Source organism: Plecotus auritus, assembly GCF_963455305.1.
Source record: "Plecotus auritus genome assembly, chromosome: 7".
Lineage (NCBI taxonomy): Eukaryota > Metazoa > Chordata > Mammalia > Chiroptera > Vespertilionidae > Plecotus > Plecotus auritus.
Window position 1 is genome coordinate 40,265,061 of NC_137774.1, and position 9,858 is coordinate 40,274,918.

A 9,858-nucleotide genomic window follows, 5' to 3' on the forward strand; every position below is an offset into this window, starting at 1 on the left:
TTTTTTAAGTGTGCAAAGCCACTACCATGCACCTCTCAGCACCTGCATCCTTCTCGCTGGTCTGCTCCCAAGCACTCCTACTCCAGAGAAAGCCTATCTACTTGTCTACCCACCCAGCTTATTGCATCCCTCAGCCACCCACCTCAGAGGATATGGGGAAGGTGATGATGATGATGAACCCAAAACTGATTCTAGCCCATGTTCCATGCCTGCCTCAGCCTGGAGGCTGTTTAGACCCACAGGGGCTGCTCAAACTGCAGGACAACATGAAGGCCTGAGTTGCTGAAGATTAGAAGGCAGCAGAAGTTCTCTCACCATATACAGACACTAAAGCCCAGCCCCAAAGCTCTGGATCCACTTCCTGACACGGGAACTACTGGGAATATAGCTCCTCCACTTTTATTTCTTTGTTACTTAAATTAATACTACCCCAACACACATAAAAATCTTGTCTCTTTTCTCTTTTAAGACTTTATTGACCCAAGGAACATTAGTCAGGGAAGTAAGAGTTAGAGGGGAATGGAATTGAGGTGAACATTCTGGAGACACCAGGATAAGTAGCTGAGATGGGATGACCCTGGTGTGGCATACACAGTATTTAAGTGCTAGAACCCTGGAGCCAGTCAGCCTGGGTTTACCTTACTACACCTACAGCAGCTTCATGAACTCGGCCAAGGAACTTAACCTTCTTTCATGTGAATTCTTTATCAGCTAAATAGGAATATAAGTATTTAATTTTTCACATCAAAGGAAGGGAAAAATTTAAACAGTACATGTAAAAAAACTTGCCATATGTGAGACAAAGTATGGCATTAATCAGACTTAATATTGCCATCATTTCATTCTGTGATGAAGAGGCAGTATTTTCCCAAGTACCCCTGTCCAACTCCGCACCCCTTCAATCAGCCCCCCACTTGGTGCCAGTGGGGAAGGTGTGGAGGACCACTGTCAGTTGGAAGAAGCTCCTGGCCCTGAAGGAACAGACTGGAACCCAATAGTAAGGATCTCCTCTCAACTTATGATGAGTTGAACCTATACCTAGAAATTTATATTATAAGAACAGCTCAATGGAGGGTGAGGAAAACTGGCTTCATAGAAAGGAGCTCCAGGATGTGTCCCTTAGGCTCTGTTTACCTTGCCCCCAAGCAAAATAGTCAGGAGCCAAGAGGAGTCAGGCGTCATTGTTTCCTGGCCTGTGATGTTGGCAAATTGCTGAAGTTTTCCAACTTTACGCCACCAGCAAATCTTACACACCTCACAGAATTGTGGATTTGGAATGACTGATATTTACAAAGTATTAAGTACTCTGGTGAGTCTCAATTGCTTTTGGAGATGGGAATCACTGTTGAGAATGAAAAACAGAGAGGATGAGGATTTCTAAATCATCCTATAGGCATTGCACTATAGAATTATGGAACCCTAATATCTGTTAAAGAGGATTTTAGAATAACTACCTCTTCTGAACTCCCTTCCAGCTTACCTAGGTTCTCTGAGAGTGGCTTCAGAGCCTGCCTCCTGTTTGCTACTTCCACGTCTTGCATTTCCAGCTGGAGTCCCTGCCATTGTATTTTGACTCTTCTTTTCTACAATGACCTGCACCCTGGGATCCCTGGGTCCCAAAGAAACCCATTAGTACAAACCCGGTGCTTTCCCCCAACCCTGCCTTCCTCGCTCATGTTTCTGAATGAATCATGTCCAGAGACAGAATTCTGGATTCACCCCAAGTCTGACCTTCACAGGGAAGCTTTCCCTGACCATCACAGTCCATGCTAATATCCCCCTTCTCCATCTTCTGCAGTGTCTGGCCTTCAATATTTTTTTTAATAAATATATTTTTACTGACTTCAGAGAGTAAGGGAGAGGGAGAGAGAGAAACATCAATGATGAGAGGGAATCATTGATCAGCTGCCTCCTGCACTCCCCCTACTGGGGATCGAATGCACAATCTGGGCATGTGCCCTGACCGGGAATCGAACCGTGACCTCCTGGTTCATAGGTCAGTGCTCAACCACTGAGTCACACCGGCCCGGCTCTGGCCTTCAATATTTAATGAGCAACTACCATGTGCAGTTATCAGAACCAAATACTATAGCACTTGATCGCCATTGCCTTATGCTGTCCAATGATTGCTTCTATATATGCCAATCATCTCTCCTCACTGGGACTTTAAGCCTTATGATAGCAAGTAATGTGTTGATCAATTCACCAAAAAATACATAATCCATTAGTTCATTAATGCCTTCCTTCAAGAAATATTTAATGAGCAACTACCATGTGCTGTGGGAAAACTATGGTTAGGTAGATATGGTCCCTGCCCTCAGATAGCTTACAATCTAACTGGAACACATGACAACTAGATAAGCTGCTACCAAGTATCACAAATGCTGTCTGAGGGGAAATGCAGGATGTGATAAGAGTAAGAACACCTAACCTCATCCAGCAGGTCAGACATTTTTTTTTTAATCCCATAAGAAGCTGTAACTTTATTAATAACTAGGAGCCCAGCACACAAAATCGTGGGACCCGCCCACCCACTCACCACCCTGCCTTGACACCTGAACATCTCCATGTAGGGCTCCAACATGCCTGGCCCAGCCCCCCGACACCTCTGGCCTTCTCTGGCCGCTTCAAGCCCCACCCTCAATCCCTCGAGTTGCCTACAGCTGGTCCTGCCTTCTACGGGCGCCTCCCCACTTCTGCCCCGTCTCTGGAGCAATGCAGCAGCTCTGACCTGTCATGGCACCAGAGGAGAGTGTGGAAACCTCCAGCCTGCTGTGCTGTGCTCCTTCCCCAGGCAAGTGAGCGGCGGGGTGCTCTGAGTGCGAGCAGTGGGTGGCGAAGGACTGGTGAGGGGGGCGCTACAGGCTCTCACCCTCACCCTCCCAGGCATAGGACTCCTCCGGGCGCCTCCCCGCTTTCACTCCATCTCCAGGAGCAACACCCCGCTGCGCACATGCAGACAGCCTCCTCCTTAGCGGTGATGACTGTGACACTGTTAGGACCAATTAGAATATTACCTCTTAGAAACAGTACACATTTCAAACCAAGCCGCAGTACTCTTTTGTACATTTTTAATTTCATGACAGCATTTATATCATTACTGTTGTTCTTCAGGGCTCAGACTGACTCTGCTCTTCACACATTTGCTTGTGCCTTGACCAATTCTATGTCCTTCATTTTCATGGCTGTTTCATCAGCCTCTTCTTCTTCACTCTGCTCTGGTACAGTTGGAGTCTGTGTGTTTTCTTGAAGGTATGAGACAGCTTCACCTTGAACTTTTGAATTTCTCAGCAGATGCTAACTGTGCTTGCTAAGATAAATCCTTGATCTTGGTTTCTCCCAAAACTAGGTAGGTATCTGAAGCTGGGCTCTTGTAGACATCTGCTTTTGTGCTGGCAAAGACAATATTCTTACATTTCCAGATAGTGACCGTAGAAACCCCTGTAAACTGTCAAAGACCCAGTTTGGACACAGCCTTCCATGCCCCCTTTACACTCCCGCTGTTTTGCTTTACTGACTGGTTCTGCCTCAGTTCCAGCTGCGGCTGCCAATTGGGCCTGCTGCAGTTGCCTGTGTGGAGTCTTGTTCCTCCAGCTCTGGTGCTGCTTCCTCACTGTCAGATTCTGGTCCAGACCCTGGCTCAGCCTGGGGCCAGCAACTCCTGCTCTGTAGCAGGACCTGCTTCTGCAGCTTCGCTGGGCACTTTGTGCAGGGAACGTGGAACCAGGAAGGTGGCAGAAAGAGGGCGAGGAGCATGGGGCCCACGCCTGCTGTAGAAGGCAAAACATCCTTTTTTTTTTTTTTTTTTTTCTCAATAAAGTTTAAGAGGAATCTAAGGAGTCTTCTAGGAAAGGAGAATGAAAGTGTCCAGAGAAAAGAAAGTGTATATGGAAAACCCCAGAGGTGCGGGAGCCTGGAGCTTTTCACGAGTTCCGGAAGGCGGGCAGAGGATGGGGGAGGGTCATTGGGGCAGGGGGAAGGTGAACGATATAGTTTAGTGATTCCTCAAAAAGGGAAACATCGATTACCATATCGCTCAGCAATTCCACCCCTAGGTACACACCTAAAAGAAAAAGAGGTGCTCAATAAGTATTTGTACATGAATATTCATAGCAGCACTATTCACAATAGGCCCAAAGAGCAAATAAACATCCATTGATGACTGTATAAATAAAGTAGGGTGTACTGTCAGAATGGCTACCATCAACAAATCAACAAATGACAAGTGCTGGAGAGGGTGTGGAGAAAAGGGAACCCTGGTACACTGCTGGTGGGCATGCAGACTGGTGCAGCCATTATGGAAAACAGTATGGAGTTTCCTCAAAAAAATTAAATATGGATCTGCCATTTGACCCAGTGATTCCACTTCTAGGAATATATCCTGAGAGACCCAAAACACCAATCAGAAAGAATGCATGCACCCCTATGTTCATAGCAGCACAATTTACAATAGCTAAGATCTAGAAATAGTCCAAGTGCCCATCAGTAGATGAGTGGATAAAAAAGCTGTGGTACATGTATACCCTGGAATATTATACAGCAGTAAAAAAGAAGAATCTCTTATCCTCTGAGACTGTGTGGAGGGACCTGGAGAGTATTATGCTAAGTGAAATAAGTCAGTCAGAGAAAGACAAGTATCACATGATCTCACTCATATGTGGAATTTAAGTAACAAAACAAACTGATGAATGGAATGGATCCAGAGACATGGAAGCATGGAACAGAGTGCAGAAACTCGGAGAAAACAGTGGGGAGTGTGGCTGAGTGGGAGGTAATCAACCAAAGGCCTTATATGCATACTAGAGGCCTGGTGCACGAAATTCATGCATGGGGGGGCCCTCAGCCCAGCCTGCACCCTCTCCAATCTTGGACCCCTCGGGAATGTCCCACTGTCGATTTATGCCTGATCCCAGCATACAATGGAATATTATTCACCACCCTATTGTTTGTGTCCATGGGAATTTCCTCTCACAATCCTGGACTGCTGGCTCCTAATCGCTCACCTGCCTGCCAGCCTGCCTGGTGGTCCCTAACTGTCCCCCCACCCCCGCTGGCCTGATCACCCCTCACTGCCTCTGCATGCCGGCCTGATCGCCCCTAACAGCCCCCCCCCTGCTGGCCTGGTCGCCCCTAACTGCCCCCCGCTGCTGGCCAGGTGGCCCACAACTGTCCCCTCCCTGCCGGCCTGGTCACTCCTAATTGCCCCCTCCCACCGACTGGGTCACCCCTTACTGCTGCTCCTGCTGACCTGGTCGCCCCCAACTGCCCCCCACCTGCCAGCCTGGTTGCCCCCAACTGCACCCCCCCCCCCCTGCTGGCCTGGTTGCCTCTTATTGCCCCCCCCCCCCACCGCCGCCAGCCTGATCACCCCTCACTAACCCCCTGCTGGCCTGGTCGCCCCACACAGCCTGCTTGTTCAGTCGTTTAGTCATCCCTCACTAACCCCCCTGCCAGCCTGGTTATAGGCAGCCATCTTGTGAGGGCATGAGGGTTAATTTACATATTGTCTCTTTATTATATAGGATATGCATAACCCATGGACACAAACAATAGGGTGGTGAAGGGGGCAGGCTAGAGGGGGTCAGTGGGGAAAAAGAGGGCATATGTAATACTTTCAACAATAAAGAATTATTTAAAATAAAAAATAAAATGTGATGTAGCCATACAATGGAATATTATTCATCAGTTGTTGGAGACTGGATGTAAGCTGACACGGTTTTTGCACCTGAAGGGACTAGCAAGGCTGGGTCCCCTACCCACACAGTTTTCACAGGCTTGTTTGGATGGCGGTTATCAGTAGAATGAGAGCAAACTTTCATAGCTTACCAAGAAGTCTGTAACTATTTACTGAGATTTGCTGTACTGAGAATTTGTCCTTCTGCTCTGTCTCTCCCTTATAGATTAAGAGGAACAAAGAATACGTTCCCCTTGACAGACCTCCTATTCAGTGTTTTGTGTATAAAAGGCATTACGCAGTTAATAAACTTGCTGCAGTCTCTCGATGACCTGTAGTCCTCCCGATCCCGCTCTCCTGTCTTCCTTTCTTTTCTCAATTCCCACCTCCCTACCTCAGCCCGGTTCAACCTGTCAGGTTGGCCCTGGCAATCAGTAAAAATAAATGAAGTAATGTTACATGTTACAACATATAATGAAAACATTATGCCAATTGACAGAAGCTAGTAACAAAACCCACCTATTATATGATTCTTTTTACATGAAGTTTCAAGAACAGGCAAATCCATAGAGACATAGATTGGTGATTGATAGAGGGAAATGGGTACTGATTGTTAGTGGACATGGTTTTTCTCTGGGGGTAATGAAATGTTCTAACATTGATTATGGTGATGGCTGCACAACTCGGTAAATATACAAAAAAACTACTTAACTGTATACTTTAAATAAATAGTATGGTAGGGAAACAATATGATAACAAATCTCTCATATAAAGAAGTCTTTATCATTGGAGCAATTTGGACTAATGTTACATTTTTGGTTGTGATAATAACTCTGATTATGTATGAGAATGTTCATGGTCCTAGTAGATTCTCAATGCTGAATTTAGAGGCTATGTGTCTTGATGTCTGAAAACTATCCAAATGGCTCAGCTACTTTTAAAAAAGGAGGAAAAACAGAAGAAAGAGGAAGAGAGGCCATGAGGGAGGGAGAGAGAGAGGTTGATATGTGATATAAATATGAACAAATTAAATGTGGACAGACTTGAGCAATTAATACAGTATTAGAAAGACAAGCTAATTTGAAATTAAAATTGTAATTTTTCTTTTGAATGTCATAGGTTGATTAATATAGGATTTTATTTTTTATTTTTGTGTATGTGTTATGACACTTTTCCCTTTTTCAGTCTATGAATTCAAGTATAAATCTTGTTTCTGCACTAATAATATTTACAGAAGCATAATATTATAAATTCTATTTTACTTTTTAATTTGAATAAACTGAAGTTATCACTTTTATATGTAGGTAGATTGTAGTGCATACATTTCAAACCTTCTATAAAAATTATTGGTCTTGTCCTGGCCAGTTTGCTCTGTGCATAGAGCATTGGTCTGTGGACTGAAGGGGCCCAAGTTCGATTTTGGTCAAGGGCAAGAACCTCGGTTGCAGGCTGTGGGAGGCAACCAATAGATGTGTCTCTCTCACATCAATGTTTCTCTCTTTGTGTCCCTCCCCCTCCCTTCCACTCTCTCTAAAAATCAACGCAAAAAATATCCTCAGGTGAGGATTAACAACAACAACAGAATTATTGGTCTTACTAGAGAATAGAAAAAAAAATGGGTCAATAATAATATTACAAGATATGATAGTAGAAATCTCTTTTTGAAATGAAGAAAGATGAAAGACTTGTAATTCAAAAGGTGTTTGCTGTGTTATTAGAAAATTGTAACAAAAGAAAATTGATACACAAACAAAATCTGATGAAATTATTAAACTTCATGTTTGGAGAAATAATTCTACAAGTTTCGAGGGGGAAAGAAGATGGCCATGTAAGGGGTGGAAGGGAAAGGGAGTAGTCAGCCTTACCTCAGAGTTTTCCATAGTTACTTTGGAAATAGAAGGTTAAGTGGGAAAGCAAATGTCCTCAAAAGTCTATACCTAGCCAAGTTGTCCTTCAGATGGAAACACAAATACAAAAGAAAAATCTAAAATAGGTGAAAATTCAATAAAGACAGTATTCAGGTACCATTCTTTTTTTAAAAATGACTTGAAGATGGCCAGAGGGAAGGGGGTTAGGGACTGGGTGGAGGCAAGTAAAAGGTGGGGGGAGGGGAACATCTGTAATAGTGTCAACAATAAAAATAAAGAGAAAAAAATGACTTGAAGATGTAATCCAACAAAGGTATTAATAAAAATATGATCCTATTAACCATTGTCACCCCAATAAATTTAGTTTTAAAAAAATCAAAGTATAGAATAAAGGACAAAGAGCACACTTGGGGGAACATAAAGAGTTCAATGATGTGCATGTTGAGATTGAACTGTTCATAGACCCTCAAGTGGAGAGACCCATGGGCAGATGAGAATAACACCTGGGAGTTCTGGAGAAAGGTCTGGGCTACAGATGGAGATGTGGAGGTTGCCAGAATATACCAGAAGGTTAAAGTGGTGGGTTTGGATGCCATCACTTAGAGAAAATAACTAAAGATACAAATAGACCAAGTTTGGAAACATAGTCCATGCCACAAACAGAGCTAAGAGGTTTTTGTTTTGTTTTGTTTAAATTGTTGGCACTATTACAGATGTCCTGCTCCCCTTCTCGTTGAAGTGGAAGAAAATGAGAAGAACCCATAGAATCACATAGTCTGGAATCTTACATAAATTCAACAATTGACACACAGTGTGACTTGGCAAGTACTAGTAATTGAATGCCATATTTTTCCATCTGCGAAATAGTGATAATATCATCTATACTTAGTAGAAATGCCATGAGGGTAGAATAAAGATATAAATAAAAAGTTCTTTTATGAAATCCAAACTACCAAACAGAAGAGAAGCATCCTTCCACTCTGAATTTGTATACTAGCTTCTACCATCTTTTCATATTCCTAGGGAAATAAATTTTAGGGCCCCTAGAATTCATTATTCCCATGTAAAGACAAAATCCACTCATGCAGTAAAAGGGTTACAAATATCAATTTCAGATTAGAAAACACAAGGTAGACACGAAAATAAATCAGAGGGGGAAAACGGTTAACAGATAAACTATGTGACCTGTGCAGGGAGAGGTATGTAGGAGGAATTTAAAGGGAAACCAGGAGCTGAAATATTGAGTATTGACCTAAGAGTATAGAGAATTATTTTAAAACCAGGGGCCCGGTGCACAAAGATTCGTGCACGGGGGGTGGGTCCCTCAGCCCCATCTGCACCCTCTTCAATCAGGGAGCCCTCAGGGGAACCCTCTCCAATCCAGGAGTTTCTGTCTGTCTTTGCAATCATATGAGCAAATTGTCTGAGACCCCAACCCAGTTTGGTTTGTTGCTCACAGAGTAATAGAGGTTTTTTTCTTTGCTTCATTGGTGGAGATTTCCTGGAAGTTTTAGGATCTCTTCCCTTTAATTTTTCTCCAGGCTCACTTTGCTCTAGTGTCTAGGATATCCTTCTGCCACCAGAATTACCATTCCCAGCATTCCTGGTGCCCCACCCCCCAATGCACTCTGGGCTTTCACTTCTGGTCCTGAGGCTGCCACCAAAACTACTATTCCCAGAATTCCTGGTGCTCCCTGCACTCTTGGTTTTCCCTTCCTGCTCTTTCTCCATCCCACAGCCTCCCGCTCTGCCAAGTCCTCCAAGCTGGCAGCTCTTCCTCTCTGCTCTCTGTCTGGCAGCTTGGGGAGCCAAGTTCCCCAAGCCGCTCCACTCTCCGCTGGCTCTCCCACTCTGCTCTCTGCCCTGTGCATGTGTATGCAAATTAACCCACCATCTTTGTCTGGTTAATTTGCATACTCAGTCCTGTTTCGCTGGTGAGCGTAGCGGAGGTACAGTCAATTCACATGTTTCTCTTTTATTATATAGGATGCTACTGTCATCAAACAGAGTTCTGATTTTAAAAATAATATACTGTAATGAATAAGTTAAGAATGTAAGTCATAAAGATCACTTAAAATGGTACTTCTTAAGCTGTGCTTTCCCAAGGTCCCCTGGGTTTGGGGAAGACAAAGATATCACAAAGACCGGCTTACCCAGTTCACCTGCACAGCTCCAATTTATCACTTTTACATACTGAACAATTGTGCAGCATGTCATTTTAATTTAAGTTAACATGGTGAGGGAAAATACCTAGAATAATAATCCAATATTAATATATCTAAGGAATAAAATTATTTAAAAAATCAAGTGTTACAA

General features: G+C 43.8%; 1 pseudogene across 1 annotated transcript; it reads right to left on the reverse strand.

Moving 5' to 3' along the window:
* Positions 1–3,110: 3,110 nt before the first annotated feature.
* LOC308252576 (nascent polypeptide-associated complex subunit alpha-like) lies at positions 3,111–6,242 on the reverse strand (annotated as a pseudogene). Its single transcript has 2 exons — positions 6,194–6,242; positions 3,111–3,702 (listed from the first exon to the last, which is right to left on the reverse strand). The product of its transcript is annotated as a nascent polypeptide-associated complex subunit alpha-like (transcript).
* Between the last annotated feature and the right edge of the window lie 3,616 nt (positions 6,243–9,858).